General features: G+C 38.6%; 1 long non-coding RNA gene across 1 annotated transcript; it reads right to left on the reverse strand.

The window, feature by feature from the left end:
- Window positions 1-238: 238 nt before the first annotated feature.
- LOC135100413 (uncharacterized) lies at window positions 239-7,129 on the reverse strand. The gene is made up of 2 exons (XR_010268698.1): window positions 6,566-7,129; window positions 239-6,397 (listed from the first exon to the last, which is right to left on the reverse strand). It is a non-coding gene; the product is annotated as an uncharacterized LOC135100413 (long non-coding RNA).
- Between the last annotated feature and the right edge of the window lie 2,871 nt (window positions 7,130-10,000).

Consider the following 10,000-nt stretch of genomic DNA (forward strand, 5'->3'; position numbering starts at 1 on the left):
AGTAAAAGTACAGGTAGGGCAGGTAAATTGTCTCGCGTATTTATTAAGGACTGGTAAATATTTGGGGGTATTTATAGAGGACAGGTGGTTAATTAAAAAGACAGGTAGCAAGTAACAATGAAAAAGACAGATAACAGGAGACAGACAGGACAGGTAAAGCTGATTTGGTTAGTTATAGAGCACAGGTAAATTTTTGGATTATTTATATATGTAGTGTAGGATAATGACTATGATTGGGCTGACTTGCTGTATCTTGATTTATTGATTGATTCAGCCTGCAAATTTAATGTCAACATAAACACAGCATACCTCAATATCATGTAACTCCCTTCAATATCTTGTAACTTCACCCAGTAAACAGAAGAATAACATAAGATGAACACATATCCCATTCTATTATTCACTATTGCAATGACACACGATACATATAAAATAGTACTCACAAAATGACCGCCCATAATCAGCCAAGGCAGACTTCACCATATGTCTGATTACAGCATTACCCCAACTATGCTGCAAAGTTACACTTAATCAAATCCTCCTATCAGCACCGCATTCAATATAACACCAACCAATATGCACAATCAGCGGCATAACATAAGTCAAACAAATCAGAGAAATAATGTTATCACAAAACTCACCTCAGTCAAACAACCGCCACTCACCCCTGACAGGCACCAACTGTACCTCTGTCTACCTTCCCCCTACAACCTGAGTGCGGTATAATAATATCCGTGTTACATACACAGACCCTAAAAGAAAACTTCCTCTTGACAAACAAATACACATTACTAACCAATACCAAACTTGTTAATAAGTAAGAAAACAATATATGTATCTCAATAATAATTACAATTCTTGTCATATATGCCAATAACAATTATACAGTAACTGGAATACAACCCGTATCTACACCTCTTTCCAACCAATGACAGCGACACACGCTGCCCGCTCCACATTCAAAGGTGCCAACAATGACATTATAATTCTAATATGATGAGAATCATATTACACTCCCCCCACCACAAATCAAAGGCTTCTATACTTCTATTGTTGATCGACTGGGAGCAACACCACCAGTCTATGTACTGATCTTACCATTTGCTTGTCATGTTGGCCCCTGTACTGTTTTCCTGGTTCATTAATTTTATACCTCAACAACACATCTCTGATCTTTCCATCCCTTCCTGGTATACCTTCTACAACTTCCGCTAACTTCCATTCTCCTCTTAATACATTATGATCATTAACAAGTACAATGTCACCCTTCCGAACATTTCTTACACTCACATGCCACTTTTGGCGTACAATTAGAGTAGGAAAGTAGTTCTTCATCCAATTTTTCCAAAATAAATCAATGACCTTAATCTTAAATGCATATGATCTACTTACTTCTCCCCGTTCATTCCAAAATCCACAAGGAGCATCAATGGTAGATCGACCCAGTAGTAAGTCATTAGGTCTCAATACAGTCCCTTCATCAAAATCTTCACCTGGTTTGAACCCGATAGGCCGTTCATTCAATACATTGGCCACCTCATACATAACAGACTGTAGTTCTCCAAAGGATATGACTGATTCACCTATGATTCTAGTGAGAGATCTCTTGACTAATCTAATTAACGCTTCACTGCAAGAATTTTCCCAAGGGGCATCTGCTGATCTATTGAATACCCAGATTAAACCATTAAATTTTCCAAAATTGAACACTTCATGCTTATTCCACCGAGTAACCATATCTCTCAATTCCTTGTTTGCAGACACTAATTGTGTACCATTATCTGAATATAATTTTTTGGGAAATCCTCTAAGACAAGTGAATCTCTTCAATACAGTAAGAAAGTTTTGAGTATCATAACCTTCGGAAAGGTCTAAATGTACAGCCCTTGTTGTCATGCAATTGAAAATTACTCCAAACGTTTTTCTTTTCACTCTTCTTTTCACCGTATCACAAACCCAAAGAGGACCGAACAGGTCAACACTTACATTGTAAAATGGTGGACATGGCTCTAGTCTTTCCTTAGGTAGTTCACCCATACACTGGGATGTGCAGATCTTATCTATTCTATGGCAAGTTACACATTGTTTTCTAATAGATTTCATTGTCTTCCTCGCACCTAATACCCAGTATTTCACTTGAGCTCTAGCAAGGCCCGCTTCTATTCCACTATGATCTTCCTTGTGTATGTGGGACAGATACAGTTCAGAAAATGGATGCTTTGATGGGAGTAACATGAACTGATCACAATTCCAATTGTCTTTTACCCATTTTGACATTCGACTTCCCACAGTGATAATGCCATCTTCTCTCATCCTTGGTCCTAGACGCTTATATTTCTTTTCCCAGTCTTGTGGCAGGCTTGTTTGAGCGTTCTTAACAAGAAATAATTCTGCTCTCTGTATATCCTCTGCATTAGGATCACATATTATAGCTTTAAATGATCTCTTTCTTACTACATTTATGACTCGAGCCATTACCGACAAAAGCCGTTTCAAATTGCTGAAATTTTGGATGTTGATTAACTCATTAGGTGTAATAATCTCTCCTGTGTTCATGGTTACCTTTGCAAACACAGTATCAGGGAGATCAGACACTGTATTCTGTTTAACTGGCCATTCTGAGAAGTCACGATAGAGAAATTGTGGACCACTTTGCCATACAGATCCTGTCCCTAACTCTAAGGGACTGCATTCCCTGGTGGTTAAATCAGCATTGTTTTCCTTAGAAGATACCCAATACCATTCTATGGGCTCTGTCTTTGATTGAATCTCTGCAACTCTACTTCCAACAAAGGTGTTAAATCTATGTGATTCCTTTTGAATTTGTGCCCTTACAATCTCACTATCTGTGATGTGGATTATCCTAGAATAGTTGTATCTCATTTCTCCTTCAATGGATACTCTCAATCTGCTTGCCAAAACTGCAGCACACAATTCCAGTCTAGGTATATTGATTTGCCTCATAGGAGCAATTCTATTCTTTGAACATAAGAGTTTTACACAATATGTGCCATTCTGCTTCTTCCACCTAATGTAAGCTACAGCTCCATATGCTTTCATGCTACTATCACAAAAGATAATTAACTCTGGATCTGTAGTCACATCTGTAGTCCTTAAGCATCTTCCAAAAGTAAGTTTTTCAATTTCAAGCATTTCCCGAAATAAATCCACTGCTTCTAAATACAAAGTTCCACTGATAGGCTCATCCCATCCCTTAGATTTGTTTTCATTAGCTTCTAGTATAATGGAGCGAATCATTAACTTGGTTTTCAGTGTGAATGGTGTTAACAGTCCCAGAGGATCATAGAGTGTAGCAAACTGCGACAGTACAGTTCTTTTAGTCAACATACACGGGATACGGCTTTCAAAATCACCATAGCTCACATTTGGTTCTGTCCTGCCCTCTCTTGTTCTTTTCGAGAAGTTGAGTTTAACTTTAAATGAAAATACATCTTGTTTGGGTTTCCATTCTAACCCTAAAACCTTTTCTTGATCAGTGTTCGAGATTATGGCATCATTTCTGTTATCCTCTCCAGAGAGAATCCAGTATTTAATCTGAAAACCTCCTGGTCTTAAAACTTCCTCCACTTCTTTGATTCTTTCCATTGCATGATTCGTTGAACCAACACTACTTATAATATCGTCAACATAGGAATCCTCTACAATCATTTTAGAGGCTAATGGGAAGTCACAATTCATTTCTGCTGTTTTACGAAGAGCCAACATTGCTATCGGCCCAGAAGGTTTGTCTCCAAATGTTACCGTCTTCAATTTATAGTGTGAGGGTTCTCTCTCTAGTTGAAAGTTCCTCCATAAAAATCTGTGAGTGTGCATATCTTCATCTGAAAGCTTTACAGTATGATACATTTTTCTAATATCTCCAACCATACCAATCTCCTCCTCTCTGAATCTCAGCAAGATTCCAATTAAGTTGTTTATCACATCTGGCCCCTTTGCAAGCATGTCATTGAGAGAGATCCCTTTGTAGGATGCTGCTGCATTAAACACTATCCTTACTGGGGTTGAAATGGAGTCTACCTTGTAAACTTCGTGATGGGGTAGATAAAACTTTGGACCCTTGTAAGTCATTACTTCCTCCTTTGATAATTTCTCCGCTACTCCTCTATCCAACATGTCTTTTATTTGTTCTTGATACTTTACACACTGGGTCGACCCCATCTTCATTAATCTCTGTTCAGTGGCCTTTAATCTAGCAAATGCCATAGGATAATTATCAGGTAGTTTAGCCGGATCATAAATCCAAGGATACTTAGCTATCCAGCACTGATGTTTCGCATCATAAGTTAATCCATCTTCAATAAGTTTCTTCTCTCTTTCTTCCTTAATGGTTAAATTTCCCTTGGTTGAGCATTTTCCACATTTGCAGCCTCCACACTTAGGATTGCATTCTGTTCCTAAGCTTTCATTCAAAAAATAATTTTCTATCAACTTGCCCACATTAGGTTTAATCCTGAAATGCCAATCTGTGGTGTCATTACAACTCACGTGATTAATTTGCACGCAATAGCTATGTCCCTTTCCTTTGTCATCCAATCTACCTCTGATACAGAAACCAAACTCATTTGACATTAACTGAACATTATCTATGGTTTTTTTAACTTGTGGCATTAAAGTACAGTGATCAGATCCTATTAGTAGTTCTATACGCCCTTCAGGCCTTTGGATATCCTTTTCTTGCACTTCAAATTTCTTAGCAATTTCCGATAAATTCACCTGTTGATGAGCACCAGTTATTTCGGAAATTCCACAAACTTCAACAAATTTTTCCTTCCCTGTTTGATCCCTCAAGGACATCTTATAAACAAAACTATCCAGTTCTTCTGTGTGGTCACCGACCTTTGTCACTGAAAGCTGTATAGGAGTACCTTTGAGTCCTAGTTGCTTTGCCATTCTAAAAGTGATCAGACTGATGTTACTTCCTGCATCATATAATGTGGGAACAGAAACACCTCCACTATCCACAAACCCAGTCATCAAAAATGCACCTTTCTTTGTCAAATGGTTACTCATAACATCCATTGTAGAAGTATAAGGACTGCTAAATATAGGGTGCAAAATTGAATGGTGGTGCTTACCACAAATGTCTCCCTTTACCTTTACTCTACAAGGCATTTGCTTATCACAATCCCTAGATAGGTGCCCTCTTTTGAGACATGCAAAACAAATTCTATTTTGCTTTAAAAAATCCATTTGATTTTCAGCTGTCCATTGCTTAAATGTCATACAATCCTGTAAGTGATGAGATTCACTATCATGAACAAGACAATACTTCTCCTTCTGATCACCATTAACTTTTGATGTGTAATTCCTACTGCAATATCTTCCATCTGCTACTTGAGCTATATTAGTTAAACACTCTGACATCTGGTTTTGTAGTTTCTCTTGTCCCACAGCTAACAGTTTTATGACTTCTAATAAGTCATTTTCTTTTGTGTTTGATACATCAGTGGTATGCACCGTTACCTTTGACGCACCAAGTCTTGACTCATCTTGTAAGTATTCTAAAGCTTTTCGATGCTCTGTTAAGAATGCAACCAACTCTTTAAACTTGTCAGTCTTCACTTGTTGTACTTTACTAGCCCATTCCTTTTTCAACATAGAGGGTAACAATTTTTCTACTTGAGTCAGGACAGTAACATTCTCCAACTCCTTTGTTAGGTTCAAGTTGCTTACATCTAACCATACCTTTTCTACAGTATTGATTAGCTTGATTAACCGTTTATCATCACCTTCACTTATTGGCTTATATGACCTAATGTCTCCCAAGATTGAATCAATTAACTTTCCTTCATGACCATATGTTTCATTCAATCTCTCCCACATTCTTTTGTAATCATTTAAATCTTCTACAAGTCTCCTGGGTTCCCCCTCTAGTGACATTCTGAGTACATAGGGATCCTCACCATGTTGTGATTCAAGCAGTCTTGTATAATCCCTAATAAATGAGGGAAATGACCTTACAGATCCACCAAATTTAGGAGGCTCAATTTTTTTCATGGCAAGTACAGCCTTAGGTTTTTCTTTTAATGTCTCAAGAAGAGTGCACTTTATAGTTTCCAATTCCATGATATAGTCTTCATACTCTTGGCAAGATGAACTACCATCTAAAAGGTCAATAATTTTCTCATTCACAACATCCACTACTTTGAAAGAATCACAAACTTCACTATACAATACTTGTAGGGTCGCTGTGGAGTCTCCTCTCTTGTGTGCATCCTTGAAGAGTCCCACCTTCCTGGTGAATCTCCTCTTGGCATTAGCACGTTCCCTTTTCAAGTCATCCATGGCTGCTCTGCGAATTTTGCTGAATTGTAGTGTAGGATAATGACTATGATTGGGCTGACTTGCTGTATCTTGATTTATTGATTGATTCAGCCTGCAAATTTAATGTCAACATAAACACAGCATACCTCAATATCATGTAACTCCCTTCAATATCTTGTAACTTCACCCAGTAAACAGAAGAATAACATAAGATGAACACATATCCCATTCTATTATTCACTATTGCAATGACACACGATACATATAAAATAGTACTCACAAAATGACCGCCCATCATCAGCCAAGGCAGACTTCACCATATGTCTGATTACAGCATTACCCCAACTATGCTGCAAAGTTACACTTAATCAAATCCTCCTATCAGCACCGCATTCAATATAACACCAACCAATATGCACAATCAGCGGCATAACATAAGTCAAACAAATCAGAGAAATAATGTTATCACAAAACTCACCTCAGTCAAACAACCGCCACTCACCCCTGACAGGCACCAACTGTACCTCTGTCTACCTTCCCCCTACAACCTGAGTGCGGTATAATAATATCCGTGTTACATACACAGACCCTAAAAGAAAACTTCCTCTTGACAAACAAATACACATTACTAACCAATACCAAACTTGTTAATAAGTAAGAAAACAATATATGTATCTCAATAATAATTACAATTCTTGTCATATATGCCAATAACAATTATACAGTAACTGGAATACAACCCGTATTTACACCTCTTTCCAACCAATGACAGCGACACACGCTGCCCGCTCCACATTCAAAGGTGCCAACAATGACATTATAATTCTAATATGATGAGAATCATATTACAATATAGAACAGTTTGTTGTTGTTGTTGTTGTTGTTGTTGTTGTTGTTGTTATAGTTATCATTAAAAACTGAAAAGGTAAGATGAATATAAATTTTTAATAACAAGATTAGTAGTAGTAGTAGTGGTAGTAGTAGCAATGACGATGATGATGATAATAATAATAATAATAATAATAATAATAATAATAATAATAATAATAATAATAATAATAATAATAATAGATAATAATAATCCCTTTTCCCAAGCAGATTTAATATTCTCCACTCAGTCTGGATTTCAAAGTAACTCATTACTGTTGTAACGACGTGCATGCCATCTATCTGTCTGTCTGTCTGTCTGTCTGTCTGTCTGTCTGTCTATCAATCTGCTTATCTATCCATCTATCTATATGCCTATCTATCCATCTATCTATCTATCTATCTATCTATGTATGTATATATATATATATATATATATATATATATATATATATATATATATATATATATATATATATATATATATATATATATATATATATATATATATATATATATATATATATATATATATATATATATATATATATATATATATCTGTTGGAGGAGATACAACAATTGTGGTACTTGGGTGATATGTTGGAATGTGAAGCAGGTGTAGAGAGAGCAGTAAGGGCGAGAGTAACAGCTGCGAGGGGAAGATGGCAAGAAATAGGCAGTTTATTGGTGAAGCGCAGCATAAAACTGAGGATCAGGGGAAGGGTATACGGAGCTTGTGTCAGATCTGCTCTTCTGTATGGAGCAGAAACATGGGCACTGACAAACTGACTGACAGATATTCTACGTAGCTGTGACCGCAGGATGCTGAGATACATGGCAGGAGTGAGGGGGCAAGACGGGAGGTCTAGCAGTGAGGTGCGGAGATGTGTGGAGTTGAAGACCTTTCTGCTGAGCTGAGGAAGAGAGGACTGAGATGGTTCGGACACATGAGAAGGGCAGAGGGAGGGGTGTTGAGCGAGGTGGAGGAGGTGAGGGTTGGAGGCCGACGGCCGGTGGGAAGGCCAAAGAAAAAGTGGAGGAAGTGTGTGACGGAGGATATGAATTTGGTGGGAATAGAAGAACACATGGCACAAGATCGCCAGTTGTGGAAAGCAGTCACCGCCCGTCCAACCCCTCCCTCATGGCAAAAATGCGGACATTAACGAAAATGATGATGATGATGATGATGATGATGATGATCTGTCTCTATTTCTCTGTCTGTCTATCCATCTATCTGTCTTTTTACCTACCTACCTTTTGTATTTATCTATCTATCTATCTATCCATGAAGGCATTTATTTATCTATCTCTACGTATAAATGTGTGTGTGTGTGTGTGTGTGTGTGTGTGTGTGTGTGTGTGTGTGTGTGTGTGTGTGGTCAGGCTGCCAGAATTCTACACCTAACGGCCTTCCTTGCAATCCAGTGACCAGGAAACACACACACACACACACACACAGACACACACACACACACACACACACACACACACACACACACTAGCAAAGCCGCAAGGAAGGGAGAAAGAGAGAGAGAGAGAGAGAGAGAGAGAGAGAGAGAGAGAGAGAGAGAGAGAGAGAGAGAGAGAGAGAGAGAGAGAGAGAGAGAATCATACGTACACACACACACACACACACTAGCAAAGGCGCAAGGAAGAGAGAGAGAGAGAGAGAGAGAGAGAGAGAGAGAGAGAGAGAGAGAGAGAGAGAGAGAGAGAGAGAGAGAGAGAGAGAGAGAGAGAGAGAGAGAGAGAGAGAGAGAGATCATACGTACGTACACACACACACACACACACACACACACACACACACACACTAGCAAAGGCGCAAGGAGGAGAGAGAGAGAGAGAGAGAGAGAGAGAGAGAGAATCATACTTACGTACACACACACACACACACACACACACACACACACACACACACTCCCCCGTCACAAGCACATGTATAACAATGGTAAATCTTCACTTTTTCACCTCACTCTTTCTATTCCGGACGATTTTTTTTTTCCTTGCAGTTTTGTGTCTGTTTTGAATTAATGTACTTGTTGCAAATGATTAGTTTTTACCACAGCCTTCCCTCGAGCACGCATTCCCCTCAGATCAACCCTTTCACTGCAACAGGACACAACCAGCACCACCAGCAGCAGTGTGTCAACTCTTTATAAGCATCTACAAGAAAGTTAGCGATGAAAAGAACACATTTTGCAATTCCTTCCCAGTTCAAAGACTGAATGTGGCTGGAGGACAAGTCATGAGCGTGACAGGTAATTAGGGAGAGGTGCGCTGAGTGGCAGTCAAAGGGTTAATACAAAACAGACCTAAATCTACCTGATAAAAGGGTAGCTCCGTCATGACAGACAAGTAACACAGCAGCAACACTCACTCGCAGTGTTTCCCCCGAGAGGACTGACCGGATACGTGTAACTACCACACCTGACAAACTTAAACCAATTAAACCATAATTACCTTCCAATCCAAAGACTTTCCAGCCACATAACACCAAAAACTCTACGTAGCCTTGTCAATGTAACGCTCCGGGGAATAAGAGCATAGCAAGAGCGTAACAACAGTGTTAACTGCCTCCAACAACCACCTAACAGCCAATTCGGTAGTTACCTTGTTAATACGTCACCAACATTCCCAGTGTTCCCGTTTTCTACAGTACATGGTTAAGATGTTAAATTGTTAAATTCAAATCACATAATAAAAGTGAAGAAGATAGAGAATAAAGAAGAAGAAGAAGAAGAAGAAGAAGAAGAAGAAGATGATGATGATGATGATGATGATGATGATTATGAGGAGGAGGAGGAGGAGACATTAAAATCAAGAGAGAGAGAGAGAGAGAGAGAG

The sequence above is a fragment of the Scylla paramamosain genome, chromosome 5 (assembly GCF_035594125.1).
Source record: "Scylla paramamosain isolate STU-SP2022 chromosome 5, ASM3559412v1, whole genome shotgun sequence".
Classification (NCBI taxonomy): domain Eukaryota; kingdom Metazoa; phylum Arthropoda; class Malacostraca; order Decapoda; family Portunidae; genus Scylla; species Scylla paramamosain.